This window comes from Pseudopodoces humilis, chromosome 3 (genome assembly GCF_049639895.1).
Source record: "Pseudopodoces humilis isolate 2021_Gansu_Grassland_sample_001 chromosome 3, ASM4963989v1, whole genome shotgun sequence".
In the NCBI taxonomy this organism is placed as follows: domain Eukaryota; kingdom Metazoa; phylum Chordata; class Aves; order Passeriformes; family Paridae; genus Pseudopodoces; species Pseudopodoces humilis.
In genome coordinates this window covers 75,568,060-75,579,449 of record NC_142202.1, presented here as the reverse complement: position 1 = coordinate 75,579,449, position 11,390 = coordinate 75,568,060, and positions in this window count along the sequence as shown.

The following is an 11,390-nucleotide window of genomic DNA, read 5'->3' as shown; positions in this document are numbered from 1 at the left end:
GAGTGGCTCACTTCTTGATCCTAGCAGTTAAGTAGTGTGGATAGTCAGAAATAATCAGAGTATTCAAGTTCATTTCCAGTGGTCTAAAAATACGGGTAAAAATCTACTGAACTTTTCTAAATTAGAGAATTTTAGAAGTGGTTAAATGAAACTGTTTGCAGCATATATATATATTATATATATATATATCTTATATATAGCAAAAGTATACACTAGCTAACTAAAATCCATGTTGGAGAAAAAGAAATGTTTTATTAGGTAATGTTGATGCCTGCTATTGCATTCAGAGCTGATGTACCACTTCTAGAGAACAGTTTTGTTTTTAATTTTGGTCTCTGCTTAGAGTATTTAAGACCTTTTTAGTTAGTTAGAATAGCTGTTTCCTAAAATCTTGAAGAGGTATATTGCTAGCTCTCCACAGAACCAACACAATGACCAGTGGTTTGTTGTTTGAGGGGGAGGGTGTGTTTGTTTGGGTTTTTTTTAGCCCATGGAAATGAGCACTATGCATCTGACAGCAGGACACTGTCTTCAGAGTTGGTTTTGTAACTTGAAGTCATTGCTATGGAAACACATGGCACGATCTTTCAAGACTAATTTCCCAAACTGCAGTGTGATTCAATAAACAAAGAACCAGCCATAACTACTGTTGATTTTTAGAATACTAGTGAAAATTAGGATGTTGGTTTGTTGTGATTTTAATGGAAGTTTCTTGGAAAATTGTAATAGACTATGGTAGAAAATAGTTTTCTTACAGAGCTGAGATTGATAGTTCATTAAGTTCTGATAGCCAGTTAGTATGAGAAGTATGATTTTAATTATGCCATATGTATTTTTGTAATACAATATTTCATAATACAGTTGCCACTATTAAAAATAATTTAATAGCAGTGAATGCTTATTTTTAAAGGGGAAACTAAAGAAGAACTAAAGGGGGCTTCTAAAGAAGCCATTAGCCTCAGGAAGCAATGTTAATCATTAATTAATTGTTAGATTTTTCAGGGGAGAAAGAAGTAGCCAGCCATTTACTTTGTGAAAAGCTGTGCAGTCCTTATTTTGTCTCATATATATGATTCTTAGTGAGTACTCAAATTTAATTCCAGGTGAGTGAAGAGCCTACTTTCAAAAAATAAAATATGTTCTGAAAACAGAAATTAAATTGTATTAGTTGTACTCTTAGCATACCAAAAGTACATATGCTTTCCTATTTATGTCCAACCTTTGGCTGACCAACTTCCTGATCTACTAATACATTTGGAATTTTTTTGCATATATTTGTGCTTTTTTTTTATGAAAATGTTGGAGAGAAAATACAAAGCAAAATTTTTCAAACTCCATTGCAGTAACATGACATTGAAAAAGATAAGCTGTGTAGAAGGGAGGAAAGTAGTTAAGAGATGTCAGAATGATAAAATGTCTGGAGGCTTTATGCAGGCTGTATAACCATATTCAGATTATTGTATCAATCAAAAGATTTTTAAGAGGCCTGGGAAAAGTCCATGTAGTTAAACAGCAAAATAAAATGTTAGAAGTAAAAGATACTTTAAAATGCAGATTCTGTCCAAAGGATCAAACCAGAAAAGAACTAAGTTCTGGCAGTCATTCTAAAGCTAAAAAAAGAGAATCCCCTACCAAACTTGAAGGAACAACTTCCTAGACCTAAAATAAATAAAAAAGACAATAATTAAGCTTCCCCCATCCATCCTCCAGAAGTAAATATAGCAAACCGTGCTAGGCAAGATGTAATATGATATTAAAGAAAAAATAACCAAACAAGAATTTTTAAGAATTATATACTAGAGTCTTCTTTAATGCATGTTTCTAAAACATGTCACAAGCAGACAGAAAGCTGGTAGTGTGCTGGTAGTGCTGGCAGGTAGCAGAGAAGCAAAAGGATCTTTCAAAGATTGTTTGGGTCTTTGATAAAGCTGTAGTAGAGAAGTTTAAAGTGTTTTGTATCTTTATTACAGAAGAGGTGAGATTTTCATGCTGGATCCAGTATCCATTGGTAATTAATCAAGAAATAAGTTGAAATGTCATATAAGTGTTCTTGTGACTGGATCAATAAAACAAACAGCAATAAATCACCCTGTCTCAATAGTACTCATTCAGGGGTTTTCAAGGAACTCAAGTATGAAATTCATAAAAATGCATATACTTCATTGTAAATGGTAGGCACATGAAGAAAAGAGGACAAATGTGGTATTTGTGGTAATTTTAGAAAGACTTCTAGGAGGGCTGCTTGGAGCTGTGAGCAAGTCTGAAATCCATACTTGGTCAGAAAAGTAGTAACAATAGACATTTAAGATAGATGTACTGGGCAATATCAGTGTAGTTTTCCAAAGCAAAGTCATGCACCAAAAATCCATTACATTTTTGAAATTGTAATTAGAAATGTGGTCAAGGACAATAAACCTTCCAGCAAAGTACTTGGCTTTCAAAAGATACTAAATTTTTATAAGATAATCAAAATCAAAAACCTAATTACATAATAGTAACAAATTGGTTGATAAAAGAGCTGGAGAAACATAGTATCATGTGCATGTATAGTATCAGTACATACGATACATGCACAAAGCTGTACTGCGTTATAGTGCTCTACTGCTTAAAATAGATTTGGCTATCCGTTTTCTTAGTACTATAAAAAAATTAAGCACAAAGATAGTAAACAACAAATATATTATTAGGAAAGATGACAGAAAATAGCACTATGCTGTTGTATAAATGTGTATCGTGCTTGTGTCTGGAATACTGGTTATCTATATCCTTTTTTAAAAATAACTGAAAAGATACATGGAAAGATTGCAGAAATCAGACTAAGAGAGATTTGAAGCAAGGAAAATGTACATTAAAAATACTAAGCTTCAAGAAAAATTGTTCCTTAGAATGTGCCAGTAGATCATTGAAGGGCATAAAGAAAATTAATAGAGAACAATAATATTTTTTTGTTCTTTATGCCAAAAAAAGGTTGTCCAATTAAATTTTCAGATAATGTATTAAAACATAGAATAGGAAGTTGGGGTTTTTCACTCAATATAGTAAAATTATCAAATGTACTGCTACAGGATATTGTAGAAATTAAAAGTATAATAGGTACAAAGTCACAATAGCATTTATTGAACTTCATAAACAGGGTGGTCCAGGTGCAACTTTTGCCTCAAAAAATCTCTGAACAAATTATCAGAAGGCGAGAGAAAGTATTTTTGGAAATAAATGAGTTCTATCTCATGTAATGCTTTAGACATTTTGACTTATGTGTGAAAATCAAAAATGCCTTCATCTGTTTCTGAAATTAAGAGGGATATTCATATTGGAAAGCAAGAAACTGATTTAGTGGTAATTAATATTTTAGTTTTCTTCTTTTTGTAAGGTTGAATGTTGCTGGCTTTAAACTCTGGACCATCAGAAGAGTAACTACTCATGCTATGCTGAACTAATGCCATTGATTCTTGAAGATATTAAAGGATTGTGTGTGTTGCTGCTTATGTGCCATGAAAATTAAACCCCATAGAGTTTGGAGATAGACCGCACATATTGCAGAAAAGTTCAGGCTATCTCTGTGTAGCTTCTTCAGCCTGGTGCTACAGATGATCAGTTTGATTGCAGCAACTTTTGGAGTTTAGCAGAGAGACTTTGTGGCATTAGGGGCCTTTGAATATAGATTATAGATGTAAAGGAGAGAACCAGAACATTAATGATTGGGTTTCCAGGGAATCCACCATAGAAGACTTTAATTTGATAAATATGTAATTTGGTTTATAACCACAAATTTCAGTTTAGCAGTGGGGAACTCCGTACAAGTTAATGACTCTTTTTTCCTTATATACCCATTAATGCTTATATATTGAATTTCACCTGCAATTCTATTTCATGATAAAATTAAGTTTCATAAAATCTTTTTTTTTCAGAATCCATGCAGTTCTGCAAATTAGCCTGTGATTAATCCTAATTCATTAAAAGAGTAAATAAATTCTTTAATCATTATGTCAAAACTTTTTGGGCTGCTCACTGCCAGTTACCACTTATGATAAAGCTAGGTAAGTGATTGCAGAATCACTTTTAGAAGATTTAAGTGTAAAATAAAACATGGCTTAAACTATCTTCATCTACATCTGAGGTGAGAAACTGGATTAAATTAATTCAGTGGGAGTAGAAATATATTAGCTCTTCACTGGAACACAGCATTACACGAGCAATGTGGGACTATTCATGTGTTGTGAAATAGCCAATTCTTAAAGTGGAATGTTTTCTACCATATTTCTTATTCATCCAAAGGCTTTTTGAATTAATCTACAAAACCTAATGATTAGGCTGTCAATTTTAACAACTTCTTATTTAGCAAGAGTATGTTCTCCTGAGTTAAAATACTTCTTTGTTCATTATAGGAATCTATATTGTTTCTTTTATTTGTATCAGGAAGGAAAGAGGGATTGCACATCCCATAGATAAACCCTGAATATAGATAAACCCTGAATATGTGTAATACATAGGAATATAGGGGTGATATAAAGGGCTTGTTGATAATTTTATGCACACCAATTCATACTTTTATTTGAAAATGTAATGCTTAAACAAATTTTCTTCACAGTAATATACTAACAAATGTTGTTCAATTAGATGTGTCCAGTAAACACATAAACAATTCATGACACTGAAAAAATATTCTCTATTCAGTTATATTCATTTTGTCCTCTACATTTCTTTCAAATAATATGATTCTATGTTCATAGGTACTTAGATCTCTTTTTGTAATTTGGAATCTTAAGTATATTTCTGTGCCAAGTCTGTATTGATGAAAAAATACATAAAAATTTAAGATTCTAAGTTTATATGAAATATATAAAAAAAAAAACCTCTTACACCTAGCTTGCAAATTTTTAACACTTAGCATGATTAAAAAAGTTTTTTCCTCTGCCAGGATTCAGCCTTCAATGGAAGCTTATGACAAGAAAGTGAACAAGCAGGGAATGCAAAATATAGGGGGTTTTGTTCCCTTTTTTTCTGACAGTGCTTGAAACCTACACGGTAAGACTGCCATGTGATATAGAATTCATGTGCTCAACCCTACGCATGCAATATTTTCTTTAGCTGAGATATCATAAAATTTTAATCTGTAGCATGTACAGAACATTGGAATATTAGGGCTTATGATTTTTGAGCTTTGGTTTAGGGCCTAGACAGTTTTACCAAAATCCATTAAAATAACAGAGAACCCAGAATACTGGTGATAAGAATACTTAACATGTTGTGTACATAGAAGCATGACAGCAACAGCCAAAAAGCCTTTTATATGAGAATAAAAGTAAATTGAACATACAGTGTCGGTAATGTCAATACGTAGTGTGAATCTAATGCTACCAGAGATATGTTAGTGTAAGATACGTGAAAAATTTTGAGTGTAGTTCTGAAAGGTTGGGAGTTTTTTATTATAACCCCAAATCATGACATTATAGAAACGTTAATGCTATTCATAAACTTTACTCATAAGCCCTTCCCCTTCTTTCTCCATCTTTACAGTTGCATATTTTATTCTTAGGGGAAGGGTAATTTTTTATTTATTTGCATGAGACTCAAGATACAAGATTCAGTTCTCTGCTGTGTTACAGCAACTTGCAGGCCTCAGGCAATTACCTTAGTCCCCAGTGTGTAAAACAGAAGTAATATTCCATATCCATTATGATCTGTCTGTCTGATTCATTCAGTTGTCAAAAGTATTTTTTTCAGGCAAAGACAGTTGCTTACAACAATTTGTGTGCAAAGCACAGAGGGTACCCTGTCACTGCCAAAAGCTTATTGAGATGCTGCTAAAACAAGCTATCTTCAGAAGCTAAAATCTCAGAGCTTTCCTCTGGAGGTGCCTGATGTTTCTGTTTTTTATGTAGAGCAGTTAAAGCTTAGCTTGAGATTCAGCTGCACAACAATTGGTCTTCTAACTACTACCTTTCTTTTCCTAAAGTAGGAGAAAAAAGGTATTATCAGAAGAATTCTTTTATCATCAGATATACCATCTGGGCTGTTGAGAGGATAACATGTAAATATTGCAGTTCCCTTAGACAAGAAAGAAATGAGGGACCCTGAGGTCCTCAGGGAATGCTGCAAATTGCTGATTATCTGAGGAAAAGGTTGTCCCAGAATCACTTCCTCTAGAACTGCAGCAACTATTTGAGGCGACTGAAGAACTTGCCTTTTCCTTACTTTTCTGGTTCATGCCGTTCTCCTATAATTCACAGGGTTTATGACATCTGTTCTTCCTGAAGTTTGCATTCCTATCTCACTGCCCTGTGCCAATTCCCACACTTGCTGCCTCCTGCTTACTTCACACTTGCCCTTCACTTAAGGTTTTCTGAGTTTTCTAATAGCTAAGATTGATTCAGTGAGAAGCAAAAAGGAGCAACCGCTGGCATGAAAGAGAAGATTTTTAAGAAAAACTCAAAATAATAGCTTTCATTTTCTTTGGTGGAAAAGGGGCATTCAGCAATGTAATCTGAGAGTGGTGTACAGTCATGAAGGGTAATCTCAGTACTGGACTGCAACATGACATCCAGGTGTTTACCCCCAAAACTAAATCCTATGGGTCCAATATGTAAAGTAAGACGTTGTACTCTTAACACTTTGCTGACTGACAAACCCAGTTTCAAGTGCAAGATGAAAAATGACCCTGAGCTGCGAGTATCTTAAAACCAAAGTATTGTTTTCCAGTTTTAAATTTCTGAATAGGTATTAACCTGCAAGTAAGAGCAAAGTTCTGAGCATGAGTCCTTCCTGCATCCTCAGATGGCATTTAATGCATGAGCAAGACTTGCTCACAATATGGCAAATCAGATAAATATATTACAGACAAGAAATTGCACAGTGAAATTCAGGAAGTCTTTCAGAGTATGGGTGCTGAGGATCTAAGGAAACAGATTAAAAGGAGTAGGATAAGGTTGAGACATGAACTGTCAGAAAAGTGAAAGAACAGCAGACACAGCAAAAAATACTGCTACTATCTAGGTGTTCCCTTCATGAAAGTAACAATGATTGGGTAAGCTACTGAGTGCACACACTCAGGAATCCAAAAAGCTTGATAAACACTGGAAAAACCTCCTTAGAAGTTTGTGTTTGACAGACATTGGAAAGAACATGATCTTATGTGACTTCCAATTCCTTTTATGCTTTATCTGATCAAATTGCTAAATGGATGAGTCACTGTGGATTGCTTGTTACTGTCAGAGCTATTGCACAAGAACAGGAGCAGTTTGTAGGAAATGGGAAGCTTTTCTTGCAGTTTCAAGTATGTTTCTTCTTTCCTAGCACAGGTGATGAATGGCTTGGTTGTTGGATACTGTGTTTTTAGACATCCCTAGCACATTGCTCTCTGTTCCATACCATAAGCAGACATTCTTTGGTTGTATGTGAGGTAACCAGAGTCAGTTTCCTCACGGAGCTCTTAAATTAATGACTTTCTAATATGTAACTATTTTACACATAGGTACTTATCCCCAGTGACTTTTTATATAAATGTAGAAGCACATTTAATTCTTTGCATCCCTTAGAGCCCTTTATTCACCTCCTATTGACAGACAAGTTTTTCAGTTCTCTTCTGTTTTAAATGGATTTAAATAATTCTGAGGGTTTACTGCCTCTGCAGGTTTTACTACTGAGTCCAGCTGAAACTTAGTTTGGAGCTGTGGCTCATTTTTTAACCTCCCAGTCTCACAGAGGAGAGAGCTGCATACTGCAGATTGTCTTGTTCCATATAACAAACCCACTGTACTTGTGCAGAGCAGCTGTGGCTTTGCAACAGTAAATCCCGGTGTAAATGGCATACTCACGAGGCAATGGACTTTTATGCAAGCAGTGACTTGGTCACATGTTGAAAACATTGGGCTAATTGCTGTTCAGCAGAGGAGCCAGAAAAGAGTTGTGAACCCTGGAAGTGCTGAATGCCGAGGGTGTGTGCAGAGCTGAGCTATTGCACATGCCTGGGGGGAGTGGTGTGAAGGGAAACAGCCAGACTTCAGCAGCACCAAGCAAGCCACACAAATTCAGCAATTCCAGAGCTCCCAGGACATGCCAGTTCTTTGCTGGGCCAAAGGTGCAAGAGGAGAAAGGCCTGAGACCCCTCCAAAAGGCAACTAGGTGCTCTTATATCCACTTCCAAAACAGTTCCCACAAGTGCCCTCAGGCAAAATGGGGCCAGCACCACCAGTGGCTGCAAACTGACTTAGGCCAGGAAGGTACAGAACGGGTCTAGAAACCACTGCAAACTGAAAGGCAGCCGTGATCAAGAGCAAATGCTTCCAACACCATTCCTAGGGTGACTACAATATAATTTTTATTTGTTAATTAATTTCTTCTGGCAATCAATTAATGTCTCAAGCTATAGTCTGTGCAAATCTCAGCAGTCTATTTAGGACTTAACACAGGTATGTTGCATTAAATTGCCCTTGTTAAGTGGAATGCCAGCTGTATTAATTAAAAAATTATGCCATACCTAGAGCATTTTATGTAATGTTTTGTTAATACTCCATTAATTTATTATATTTTTTGCCTCATCATTTAGAACACTTTGGCTAAATCTTTTATATTCCCTTTTTCCTATTAATTTATATAACAATAATTTCAAAAAGCGTATTTAGCTTATGACTTTTTATCCAAATAAGTAGGATTACCCATGATATAAATTACTGGAGCTATATAGGAATTCAGACAACACTTGGACCATTAAATATATTTGGGCACCTTAGTTAATATAATTACACAGGCAAAACATACTGATTTTTTCTAACAAAATGTTTCAAGAACTCTCTTATTTTTTTTTATTAGAATGCAGAAATGTAGTTTAGCAGAACCTTTCAAAATAATGAGTCATTGCACATGATTAAAAATTGAAAATCAGACAAATGGCAAATCAGCATTCAAAACACAAGTATAACCTATTCCTGAAATAAACTGTGTTTATTTCAGTTTAAGTACATCATCAATAATGATTAATTGAATTGTCCATGACAGTCAAAACAGGAAGGTTGTACAAACACTGTTGCACACCTCTACCCGCTTTTCCTGAAGAAATGTTTGAATTTGGAGGGAATGATGAGAGAGGATTAGAGAAATGGTGATGTCTCACTGTGTAATGCATTTACTCAGTACAAAGTAGGATTAGAGAAAGGGTGATGTTTCACTGTAATGCATGTACTCAATACTTAGTATCTCATACCTATGATACTGAAATTTCTCACTAGTTGGCTGTAACCTATATTCCCAATATTAAAGTATTTCCTGATCTTGCATTGCCTTTCATCTAGAATACTCAAAATATTTGGGAAAGGAAGAAATACCTAATAATAAATAATACACAACACATATGTGTATATGTTTAGTGCCACATTCTTCAACTTTTTTTACATGCTTTGAGAAAACAAAACTATTGGCCTTTATTAAGCCTTTCTACCAAGCAAGTAGCACTTTTGCCAAGAGAGGCTACTTTATATAGGACCTGAGAAGTTAGCCTGATGATTTAGTCAAGTACCCTGTTCCTGACCCTGTCGCCAGTCTTCAGCATGATTTTTGAAAAGCCATATTCCCATTTTGTTCTTCCAGCCTTGGCCTGGCGATTGAGACCGATAATATTGATTGTTCTTTTTACAGCACTGTGAGATCCACAGTGACCAGTGTGACCAATGCTTTGTGAGTCCTTTGTTGGCCATATTTTGTCTGATTTGGAAATCTTCGAGCCTTTATGTCCCATCTCAGCTGATAAATAATGAAGGAATATTCATGTAATTTTTATTTTACATGTCTAAAAATGGTGTTGTGAAGAAACTAGAAAACCTTGTTGCCCTGGTATTTTATCTGTGTAATGTATGATTACTGGTGAAAGCAGATATCTTTAGAAGTTTCAGAACAAAGTACATTCCGTGAATATGTCATTCCAAATATATTGCATTTTCCTGGGCAAGAAAGGGCTTGGCTGAAGCTGAGGAGTAAAGAAATGAGAATGGAATAAGGAGAACAAAGGCAAAGAAAAATACACACAGAAAATGTGAAGAAAATAGGACAACAACAGAAAATAAGCACAAAAATAGGCTTAGATTTTAAACTGTTAGGCTTTTCCTTTCTAATCTGATATCTCGTTTTTGCTAGTCTTTTTAATGTCTTTGAAATTGATTATTTAATTAAAATTTCATCCTAGTAATAGGTTGAGGTTGCTTCTTGATAATTTACCAGTACTGATCCTATCCTTCTCTAATATACTATGAGGCTTTTGGCCTCAGAAATCGGCCTGAAAATTATTATTATTGTCTAATTAATGGGGAACTTCCTCAAGCTATCATTGTATTATTTATAAATCTTCAGACTACACTGATAACTGTCCTGTTTTACCTTGTGAAGGGAATGAAAACATGAGATCTTGCTATATAGATCACTCTCTGTCAGTCAAAGGCAGAAAGAAATTTCTGGGAGAATCTTGCAATGCAGCCTTGTGGTACCTAAAGAGAGCTTCCAGGAAGGCTGGAGAGGGACATTTTACAAGCTGGAAAGGGTTTGTAGTTGTAGGACAAGGGCGAATGGCCCTAAGCTGAAGTGGGGGGTAGATCTTGATTAGATATTAGGAAGAAAATCTGTACTATGAAGGTGATGAGGCACTGGAATAATTTGCCCAAAGAGTTTGTGGACTCCTCATCCCTGGAGGTGTTCAAGACTAGACAGTGCAGCTCTGAGGAAGGTCATCTTTCTATAATTAAAAAAATGCTCATAACTTAGTATGAGCTACAGATTTATTCTTCCCATGTGTGATCTTTCTGACAGAAGTGAATGTCAAGACAAGGTGTCTAATTTTCTCTCATATTTTGTAGTGGATTGCATTTGCTCTGTCACATCTTTAGAAGATAGATCTGCAATAGAATTTTCATAATGTCATGGGTCTTGCTTTGTTTGCATTCAATTCACATCCTTGATAATCCTTTAGGACATTGTACTGCAAGGTGCTGAGCAAAACTGGGGAGTTACTGAGCAGTGTCAGTTCTCATAGAAACCGGTGAAGCTAAGGGCAATTTGCTACCTAAGGAGACCTTTAGTACTTCAGAGTTAGTTAATCCATTTGTCTAGTAAAATAAATGAATAAGACTGGGGAGGAAAGCATCTTACCTGTGGCTCCCCTGAGGTGTATCTCTGCTGCAGTCACAGGACTGCAGGCTGGCTGCTTTCACACAAAGCTCTGCATAGGCTGCAAAACCTGTCCTGGAGGGAAAACAGCACCTGCCAGCAGGGTTGACATGTTGGGCATGAGACAGAGTTTCAGAAAACATCTGCCAAATCCAATCACTGGTAGAAGGTAGTTTCTGAATCTGACAAAGCACAGTCATGAACTGAATCCAAGTGTGTGGTGTGCTTGGGCCTGTTGGGAC